The sequence below is a fragment of the Bubalus bubalis genome, chromosome 15 (assembly GCF_019923935.1).
Source record: "Bubalus bubalis isolate 160015118507 breed Murrah chromosome 15, NDDB_SH_1, whole genome shotgun sequence".
In the NCBI taxonomy this organism is placed as follows: domain Eukaryota; kingdom Metazoa; phylum Chordata; class Mammalia; order Artiodactyla; family Bovidae; genus Bubalus; species Bubalus bubalis.
Genome location: NC_059171.1, coordinates 71,803,497 through 71,812,519, shown reverse-complemented (window position 1 = coordinate 71,812,519; position 9,023 = coordinate 71,803,497). Strand labels below are relative to the sequence as shown.

Below are 9,023 nucleotides of genomic sequence, written 5' to 3'. Positions count from 1 at the left end.
TTGCGGTTTGGGCCACGTAGGAAGTGTGTGGTTAAACAGGCTGACTTTGGGTTTATAGCTGAGTTAAAAAACATAATGAATATTTGGATTCATTTCAGGATTCTGCAAATTTGGGTCCACATCCTAGAAATAATAATCCTGTTCTCTTCTGCACTGGTCAGGAGCCACCTGGAGAATTTATGTACTTCTAAGAGCCCTATTTTAAAAGGATGTGAATAAACAGCCATGGGGTCAGACAAGAGCAAAGGAGTGGAGGGAAGGATCTAGAAATCTGTTATTTGTAGACTTTCCTAATGGTCCAGTGGTTAAGACTCCATGCTTCCAATGCAGGGGGTGCTGGGTTTGGTCCCTGGTTGGGGAACTAAGATCCCACATGCCTCAAGGTATAGCCGAAAAAAAGAAATCTGTTGTTCGAGAAATTGGGAATATTTGGGGATACTATGTTTGAGTGTTTAAAGAGCTGTTGGGTTGTGAAAAGAGTCGGGCTTGTCCTGTATTGTTCCAGAAGGTAGAATCGAATCACAGGAAGAAAAGCTCTAAGGACAGAGACCTTGGCTCTATTTAAGGAAGGACTTTTGATCTGATTCCTTCTTCCAAGGAGGCTGGCCTGATTTGGGAGCGGAGTCCTTCAGGTCCATCTGGGGCAGGGTCTGTTAGCTGTGGGAGCTGGGGGCAGAGATAGCCACAGGGGCAGAGATACCCCGATTCCGAGTCTGGGAGGGAGAGCAGTACCCAGACCACAGGCAGGAATGGAGAAGAAAAATGGGAGCGGGGCCAAGCCTCAGGAGCCAGGCGGAGATAGACGGGGAGCTAGCAGGGTTGGCGGTGCCTCAGCTGGCCGTCACCCATCAGTGGCTTTATGGAATATGTGCAGAACCATTATCTTAAAGACTCCAAGTTATAATAGAGGCCATGAGCTGGTCTCTGGCACAGCCATCATGTCAGGAAATGCTCTGATTCCACAAGAATTCAACAGATGCCTGGTGACCGTCCATACTTTCATTGGTTCAACTCTTTTAATTTTTAATCATGGTATGAATAAAATATACATGACATACGATTTACCATCTTAAATACGGTGCCATATTAAAGTGTACATTTCAGTGGTATTAAGTATATTCACTTTGTTGTACAATCCCCATCCATCTCAACATCATCCATCTCCAGAACTCTTTCTATCTTGTACACTGGAGACTCTGGGCCCATTAAACAATAATTCCCCATTACCCACTCTCCCAGTCCCTGGTAACCCCCATTTGACTTTCTGTCTCTGTGAACTTGGCTCCTCTAGGTACTTCTGTAAGTGGAATTATACAGCATTTGTCTTCACGTCACGTCTTATTTCACTTAGAATGTCCAGGGTTCTTCCATATTGTGTAGCATGTGTTAGAATTTCCTTTCTTTTTACACCTGAACAATATATGTACAAGGGCTTTCCTGGTGACTCAGATGGTAAAGAACCTGCCTGCAATGCAGGAGACCTGGGTTTGATCCCTGTCAGGAAGATCCCCTGAAAAAGGAAATGGCAACCCACTCCAATATTCTTGCCTGGAGAATCCCATCAACAGAGGAGCTTGGCAGGCTACAGTCCATGGTGTTGCAAAGAGTCAGACACGACTGAGTGACTAAGCACAAATGATATATGTACCAACCATGTTTCATTTATTCATTCAGCCATCAATGTACACTTGGATCAACTGGATTGGATCAATTGATCCCAAATTGGATCGATTTTGTACCAGGCCCTCTGGTAGGCACTGAAGTTAGTTAATACAATGATGACGACTTTCAGGGACCTCACAGGATCCATGGGAGTTGGGGGGAAAGGCCGGGGAGGGGGAAAGTTGGCAGATATGTTAACCAATTTTAATAACAGTTTTTGAATAATAATAGTATGATACATCTGAGCCACAAGGGAAGCCCAAGAATACTGGAGTGGGTAGCTGATCCCTTCTTCAGCAGATCTTCCCGACCTAGGAATCGAAGTAGGGTCTTCCTGCATTGCAGGCAATACAAAGCCTGTATCAGATATCATGGGCACACCATGAAGGAAGACATTGGTTCCAGGGATTATGGGAAGGGAAGGGAGAAAATGTTTTTTAAAGAAGGCAGTGTCTAAGCTGATGAGATCAATATGGCTAAAGAAGCTTTGAATCTGGACAACCTTGTAGCCAGTGGCTCCTGAAAGCTGGACTGGTTGCATTTAACTCCTTGGGATAGCTTTCAAAAAATAGTGATCCTAGGTTCCAAGCCCCAGAATTCTGATTCAGGGAATCCAGAGTGGAGGGTACGAGTCTCTTTTGAACAGCCCCTCCTAGTGATTTTAATGTACCAATCATGTTGGCAGGCACTGGGGAAACACTGAGGTTATAAATTCAAGTTTACATTTTAGCTAAAACCCTCTGACCTCACTGTGGAGGGGGCAGGAACAAGAAGTTAAAAAAAAAAACCCAAGGCAGAGAAACTAGTTCCAGACCATGAGTACAATATTCCAAGGACTGGAGATGCTGATGACGATCATATTGTATTCATCCCTCCATTCATTCAAATGATTTTTGGTACACAGCTACTTTTTGTTACCTGCCCTGGACTCTCTTTCCGTTTCTAAGATCCTATATCCTATTAATCATATTTGAAGATCCTTTGGCCAATAGAATGTGGCAGAAATAAGGTTGTGTGAGTTCTGAACCTAGGCCATAAGAGTTCTTGAAGCTTCTTGCAGAACCCTGCTGCTCTGTCAACAAACCTGGCCTCACCTGCTAGAGGAGGAACAACTACATAAAATAGAGATGAGCCATTCATTGACCTGGAAGTTGACCACAAGGTATGAGTGAACCCAACCGAGATCAGAGGAAAACAACCTATCTGATTCTAGCCATGTTGCCAACCCCAGAATTATTTAGCTCATTATGAGCTAAATGATGGTTTTTAAGCCACTAAGCTTCGGGGGTGTTTTATAATGCAGCAGAAGCTAACTGATACACTCTCCTGGGCCCTGGGGCCTTTATACATGCTGTTCCCTCTGTTTAGAACACACTTTCCTCTTTTTTGTCTCATTGACTCCTACCCATCACAGCTTGGCAAAATTTACCCTCATCTTGATTAGGTTAAATATCTTCATTTTAAGCTCACGTTGTACTTTTTGCCTCTCTGGTAGCGCTGCAATCACTGTAACTTTACATATATCTGTTTATAATATTTGATCACGGTCTTTCTTCCCTATTAGACTATAAGCTTCATGAGTCCAGGGACAATGTCCGTTTTGTTCATCATTACATTTCAGCACCTAGTATAGTTCCTAGCACATAGTAAGCGCTCACTAAATATTTGTGGAATGAAACAATGTGCTATTGGCAAGGGGGTCTTCTTTAAAATAATAACCCTCATAGCAGTCTTCTCCTCCCACTATCTCAGGAATTAAAAACTAGGCAAGTCACTGAATAAGAATGTGTCTTGTAATTTTTAAAGGACTGTACAAATGTTAGTTCTTAATTGTTAGTGTTATTATTCTGGGCTGGCAACAGCTGGCTTCAGGGGAATCCTCTAGCTTTCTCATTCCCCTAAAGTGGCCCCAGGCAGTTCCCCAGCAGCTACAATTGTGGCTGGATGAGCAATTTACATGCTGAAAGTCTCGCCTAGGGTTATAACACAGATATGTAAATATCTCTGTAGCAGCAACCTAGCAAAGCATCTCCAGGCTGTTTAATTACAGAACTTGGTGATAATGATACCAATGCTGAGTTCAATTAAGGACTATTTACAAAACCAATGAGGGAGGATTTTTCTGCCTTTTCTAAAACAGTAGGAACTGACTAGAGGGACCTGTTATTTTATAGCATAAATCTGCAGCTCAGATACACCATAAACTCCATAGATTTGGAGTCTGCAAACTCCATGCCCTATTTTGATCTGGTGGAGCTCAAAGAGCACAAGTCTAAGCAGAGAGCAGAGCAGTCAGAGCAGAGAGCACAAGTCTAATTAGTGAATCATTCCAAAGACAGATCCTCTCTGTGCAACTTTTCCAAGTCTCAGTTTCTCAGCCTTATACTGCCTGTTTATTTTGAGACTGAGATAATCATTGGAAAGCACCATTAGAATCATGAGAACAGTTCCAGGCATCCAGTAATCATTCAATATATTTTAACTATTATTGGTTATTATCATCACCGTTAATCATCATTGGAAAAAACCCCAATGCTGGGAAAGATTCAGGACAGGTAGAGAAGGGGGCAATAGAAGATGAAATGGTTGTATGGCATTATCAACTCAATGGACATGAGTTGGAGCAAATTCCAGGAGATAGTGAAGAACAGGGAATCCTGGAGTGCTGCAGTCCATGGGGGTCACGAAGAGTCAGACACAACTGAGTGACTGAACAACAAAAAAATCACAGTTACTGCTATTAACACACATAGCTGCTTCAACCTGGACAATGTATTCTACCAGCTTGAGAAGCCTGCTGGGAAATCTTCTTGACTGATTTTACTTACTTAGGAAGTGAGTGGGTTTTCTCACATAGCTGATGAGCGGCAATGTTTCATAAAGTACTCAAGCAGTCATTCATGAGACATGGGTTGAACACACACTATGGATGGTGTTGGGAGTGCAGAGGCGAGTAAGAGCACACCTGCCCTAGGTCTACAGGGGAGCGGTGAGGTTCACTGCAGTAAACTCTCCTTCAACATTGATTTCCATATGCTGTGGGCATATAGAGAGAAGTCAACCCCACCCCAAAAGGTCAAGGAAGGTTTGCTCTGGGGCACCTGGGATTCTCAGGTGGAGGAGAGGGTGAAGCCCATATTGTTGTTGCTTATTCGCTAAGTCATGTCTAACTCTTTGCAAAACAATGGACTGCCTGCAGCCCGCCAGGCTCCTCTGTCCATGGGATCATCCTGGCAAGAATAGGAGAGTGGGTTGCCATTTCCTCCTCCAGGGGATCTTCCCAACCCAGGGATCAAACCCAATTCTCCTGCATTGGCAGGAGGATTCTATACCACTGAACCACCCTGAAGCTCTGAAGCCCTTATTACCTTCACTCAAAACAGAAGGGAACATTCCTTCCTTCCTTAAGAGATTGTGGCAACGACCTATTTGTCTGAAACTTTTGTCATAAAGCTCCATTATAACTGGAAACGAAGATTTCAAAATTAATCATCTAAGGACAGAAAGCACTTCCCCCGATGTTCAGCATCTCCGGAGGGAGTGCCCTCAGGTGTTCCTCTTACCGGACCCTTTCAGGTTCCGCTTCGCCAAAGAGGAGTTTTGTTAGCTGTGTGATGAAGAAGACCTCTTCACATCTCACATTCTTGTGACCCTGGAATCAAGGGGCGGCTCCAGGACTGACAAAGACTAGATACAGTACAGGGGACAGGTTTGCAGGAGAAATAGCTCCCTGGGCATCAGGAAACCTGGATTCTATCTCTGATGATGCTGGCCGGACACATGCAACTGTGCTCCAGCCATTAACCTTTCTGCAAATTGGTGAGTCCAACTTGAGAACGTTTAACAGCTATTCCCAGCTCGGGGAGGGGACTTACTGCTCACCACATGCTTCTGTCTGTTCCTCTCTTCTGCTCTCTGCAAGAGCTCTCCCAGCTGGAAAAACAAAGAAATGAACAAAAATCCTCCCTGGAGTCCCTCTAAGCTTCATGTTAATATTCTGTCTCTTTCCTTCATTACTCTGGAGCTTGAAAAATAATAATTTTTAAGACACTGATATCACAATATTAAAAAAGGAAAAAACACTGAATACTTATCATGTGCAAGAATTTGGTGTGGTTTAATCCATTTAATCTTCCTAATAACTTTATGATATGGGTACTTTTATTATCCCCATTTTATAGCCAGGAAACTGAGGCTTAACACTTGAAGCAAGTAGCAAAATCACTCTGCTAGTAGGTGAGCCAGAATTTAAACCCAGGCTACTGACTGCAGTGCAGTTCTTTAAAAAAAAATTTTTTTTTTAATTATTTAAACTGTTTATTTGGGGAGTTTTTTGGTTGAGCTGAGCAGCATGTGGGATGTTAGTTCCCCTAACAGGGACTGAACCCAAGCCCTCTGCATTGGAAGTGCAGAGCCTTAACCACTGGACCTGGGAAGTCCCTGCAATGCAGTTCTTGGGCTGTATGTTCAATCGCTTCAGTCGTGTCCGACTCTTTGTGACCCTATGGATTGTAGACCGCCAGGCTTGTCTGTCCATGGGATTCTCCAGGCAATAATACTGGTGTAGGTTGCCGTATCCTCCTCCAGGGGATCTTCCCGACCCAGGGATCGAACCCACGTCTCTTATGTCTCCTGCATTGGCAGGCGGTTCTTTACCACTAGTGCCACCTGGGAAGCCCCAGTTCTTAAGCACTTGATTCAGCATGTCAATTTCCATTATTTCCTTACCTCCTCTCTGCACATCCCCACACCCTAGAATGTTTTCTTCTCACACCAAGGATCTCCAGCTTGCCCAAAAGGGACCCTCTTGTAAGGGATATTTGTTAGATTTTGGTGCATAGTGTCCATTTCCTCTTCCAAAAAGCATTTAGTTTCCTGTAGAATGACCTCCTCCCCATTGGCTGAAATCAAGACTCTTGCTTCCTCCTGCCTCAGGAACAGGGGAGTGACACAGGTTGGAATTTGACTTGTAAGCAGCAAGGTCAAGGAGCCTGGAAGACTCTGGCATTCTGTTCAGTCCATCTGGACAGGTGCCAACAAATTCAGTAATCAAGATAAAAAATATTTTAATACAATCCTTTTTTTTTGCAATCCTTTAAAAAAATTAATGTAAAAATTCCAAGATGAACAACATTTCAAAATGTTACATAAAGACAAGGTCAGTATGGCTGATTTTTTTTTTCCCTTTTGCCTTGGGCTCCAGTGTGGCTGGACATGGCAGCGCTGACCATTCAGCATCGTGAGGCCCCCTGTGTCTTGCCCTCCAGCCCGTTGCACCTGCCGCACACTCGGTTTCCTGACACTGATGGATGCACAGGGTTCGTGGAGCTCTGCTTTGGCTCCCATGGTTTTCTGCACTTGAGAGGCCCTTTCTCCTCCCCTCCTACCTTTCTGATAAATTCACCTTCCTTCGCCTCCTTCTCTATATGTCAGTTTCTTCAACTAGAAAATGGGGATAATAAGTGGTACATGTGAACATTGTTGTTGTTCATTCACTAAGTTGTGTCCAACTCTTTGCAACCCCATGGACTACAGCATGCCAGGCTTCCCTGTCCTTCACTATCTTCCAGAGTTTGCTCAAACTCATCTCCATTGAGTTGGTGATGTCATCCAAGCATCTCGTCCTCTGTCATCCCCTTCTGCTCCTGCCTTCAACCTTTCCCAGCATCAGAGTTTTTTCTAGTTGAGTCGGCTCTTCACTTCAGGTGGCCAAAGTCTTGGAGCTTCAGCTTCAGCAGCAGCCCTTCCAATGAAGGACTGAGAGCTTCAGGGGCTGAGAGCACTAAATGAGCCTTAATATCTGCATAGCACCTGACACATGAGCACTCAATGGGCACATCAACATCACTGTCATCCTCCCCAAATACAGCAATCTGCTGTCATGCCTCTCATCACCCAAAGTTCAGGGCAGTTGCTTAATGCCGGCTGGCTGAAAAACTCACACCTCTTCCCTGTCTACATTTCTGACCACTCAAATGTTAAATACAGATGCCTTACCCTCTAGCTGCTCAGTAGGGGTTTTGGCTTTCTGCTCCCTTCTTCTTCCTATCAGTCTCTCCGGGCCATATGATAGCTGTCCATGGCTTCAAGGCTGACCTCTTATCTGTGATATGGGGTTGGTCAAAAAGTGTGTGTGGGTATTTCCCTAACATATTATGAAAAAACCCGAATGAACTTTTGGGCCAACCCAATCCATCTGTGATGTCCATTTCTCCAAGCCCAGATTTCCAAATGCTCAGTAGAGGTCTCCCCTGTGCCTACACACCACTGCGAGCATTACTAATAATAGCATGTGACCGAGTAAGCCAAGCACTTTACCTGGATTATTTCCTTTCAACCTCTCAAAAACTTCATTCTACAGAGGAAAAATAAAATAAAACATTAAACAACAACAACAATGAAACCAGTGGGGTCTTGAGACCAGGATTTGAACCCAATCTGACTTTGCAGCTGGGAATAGTGGCTTCTGCTAAAAAAGATAATCCAAAGTTGCAACTTTTTAAAGAGTGAGTTTTAAGTTAACTGAGGACAAGAGCAGCAGTTCTCAATGAGGGGCAATGTTGTCCACCCTCCAGGGACATCTTGCAATGTCTGGAGGCATTTTTGGTCGTCAGAGCTGGAAGGATGCTACGCATTTGGTGGGTGCTGCTAAACATCCTATAATGCATGAGAAGCTCCCACAGCAAAGAACTGTTGGGTCCAACGTGTCGATAGCACCAAGGATGAGAAACCCTGCTTTATGACTAGGAAGCAAGACTGGGAGAAGCTCATAAAGAGGGTTAACTTTTTAGGAGCTTCCTCCCCAACTCACCAACTGTGCAGCGCCCTCCTCCTCCTCCTCGCTTCCCACCACCTTCAAGCCCACCCCGCTACCCACCACCTCCCAGCCCAGCAAAGCCAAACTCTTGGCACCACCCACTCAGCCTTCCCAGCACAAAGCACAAACAGGAACTCATTATCTTCCTCCTCAAAAGCTTCCCTCCCCTGCTCTTTATCACGGTTAAAAATACCACCCTCCTCCTCCTCACAGGTGAGCATCATTGTCCCCACCTTGCCGTTCTCACCACTGCCCCCCCCCCCCCCCTCCCCCACATCCAACCATCAGTCACCAAGCTGTGTCTCTTCTGGCTCTCCAAAGCTCCTCCCGCGCTCCATCTCCTTTCCATCCTCACTAACCTACTTTGGGCCAAAATAGCTTCTTATGCTATTTCTTTTCCAGTTATGAGACTGAAGTCACTTTTTATTCATCTACAAGGGGATGCATTCATTTCACCCAGAGCAGGAATGTCATGTGGAATTACCTGTGTGAGCCCACCCAAGTCCTAGCCTGGGAATCCAGGAGAAGATCCTGATGGAATCTG

The 9,023-nt window shown here is 44.7% G+C and overlaps 2 long non-coding RNA genes across 3 annotated transcripts; both read right to left on the bottom strand.

The window, feature by feature from the left end:
• Nucleotides 1-4,318: 4,318 nt before the first annotated feature.
• Nucleotides 4,319-8,632, bottom strand: LOC123329399. Of its 2 annotated transcripts, none has more exons than XR_006544785.1 (5): nucleotides 8,582-8,632; nucleotides 7,981-8,017; nucleotides 7,660-7,765; nucleotides 5,538-5,595; nucleotides 4,319-4,371 (listed from the first exon to the last, which is right to left on the bottom strand). It is a non-coding gene; the product is annotated as an uncharacterized LOC123329399 (long non-coding RNA). The 2 variants fall into 2 exon arrangements; XR_006544784.1 differs by having other exon boundaries at nucleotides 5,545-5,595.
• LOC123329400 lies at nucleotides 4,497-5,531 on the bottom strand. Its single transcript, XR_006544787.1, has 3 exons — nucleotides 5,226-5,531; nucleotides 5,031-5,126; nucleotides 4,497-4,698 (listed from the first exon to the last, which is right to left on the bottom strand). It is a non-coding gene; the product is annotated as an uncharacterized LOC123329400 (long non-coding RNA).
• Nucleotides 8,633-9,023: the final 391 nt, after the last annotated feature.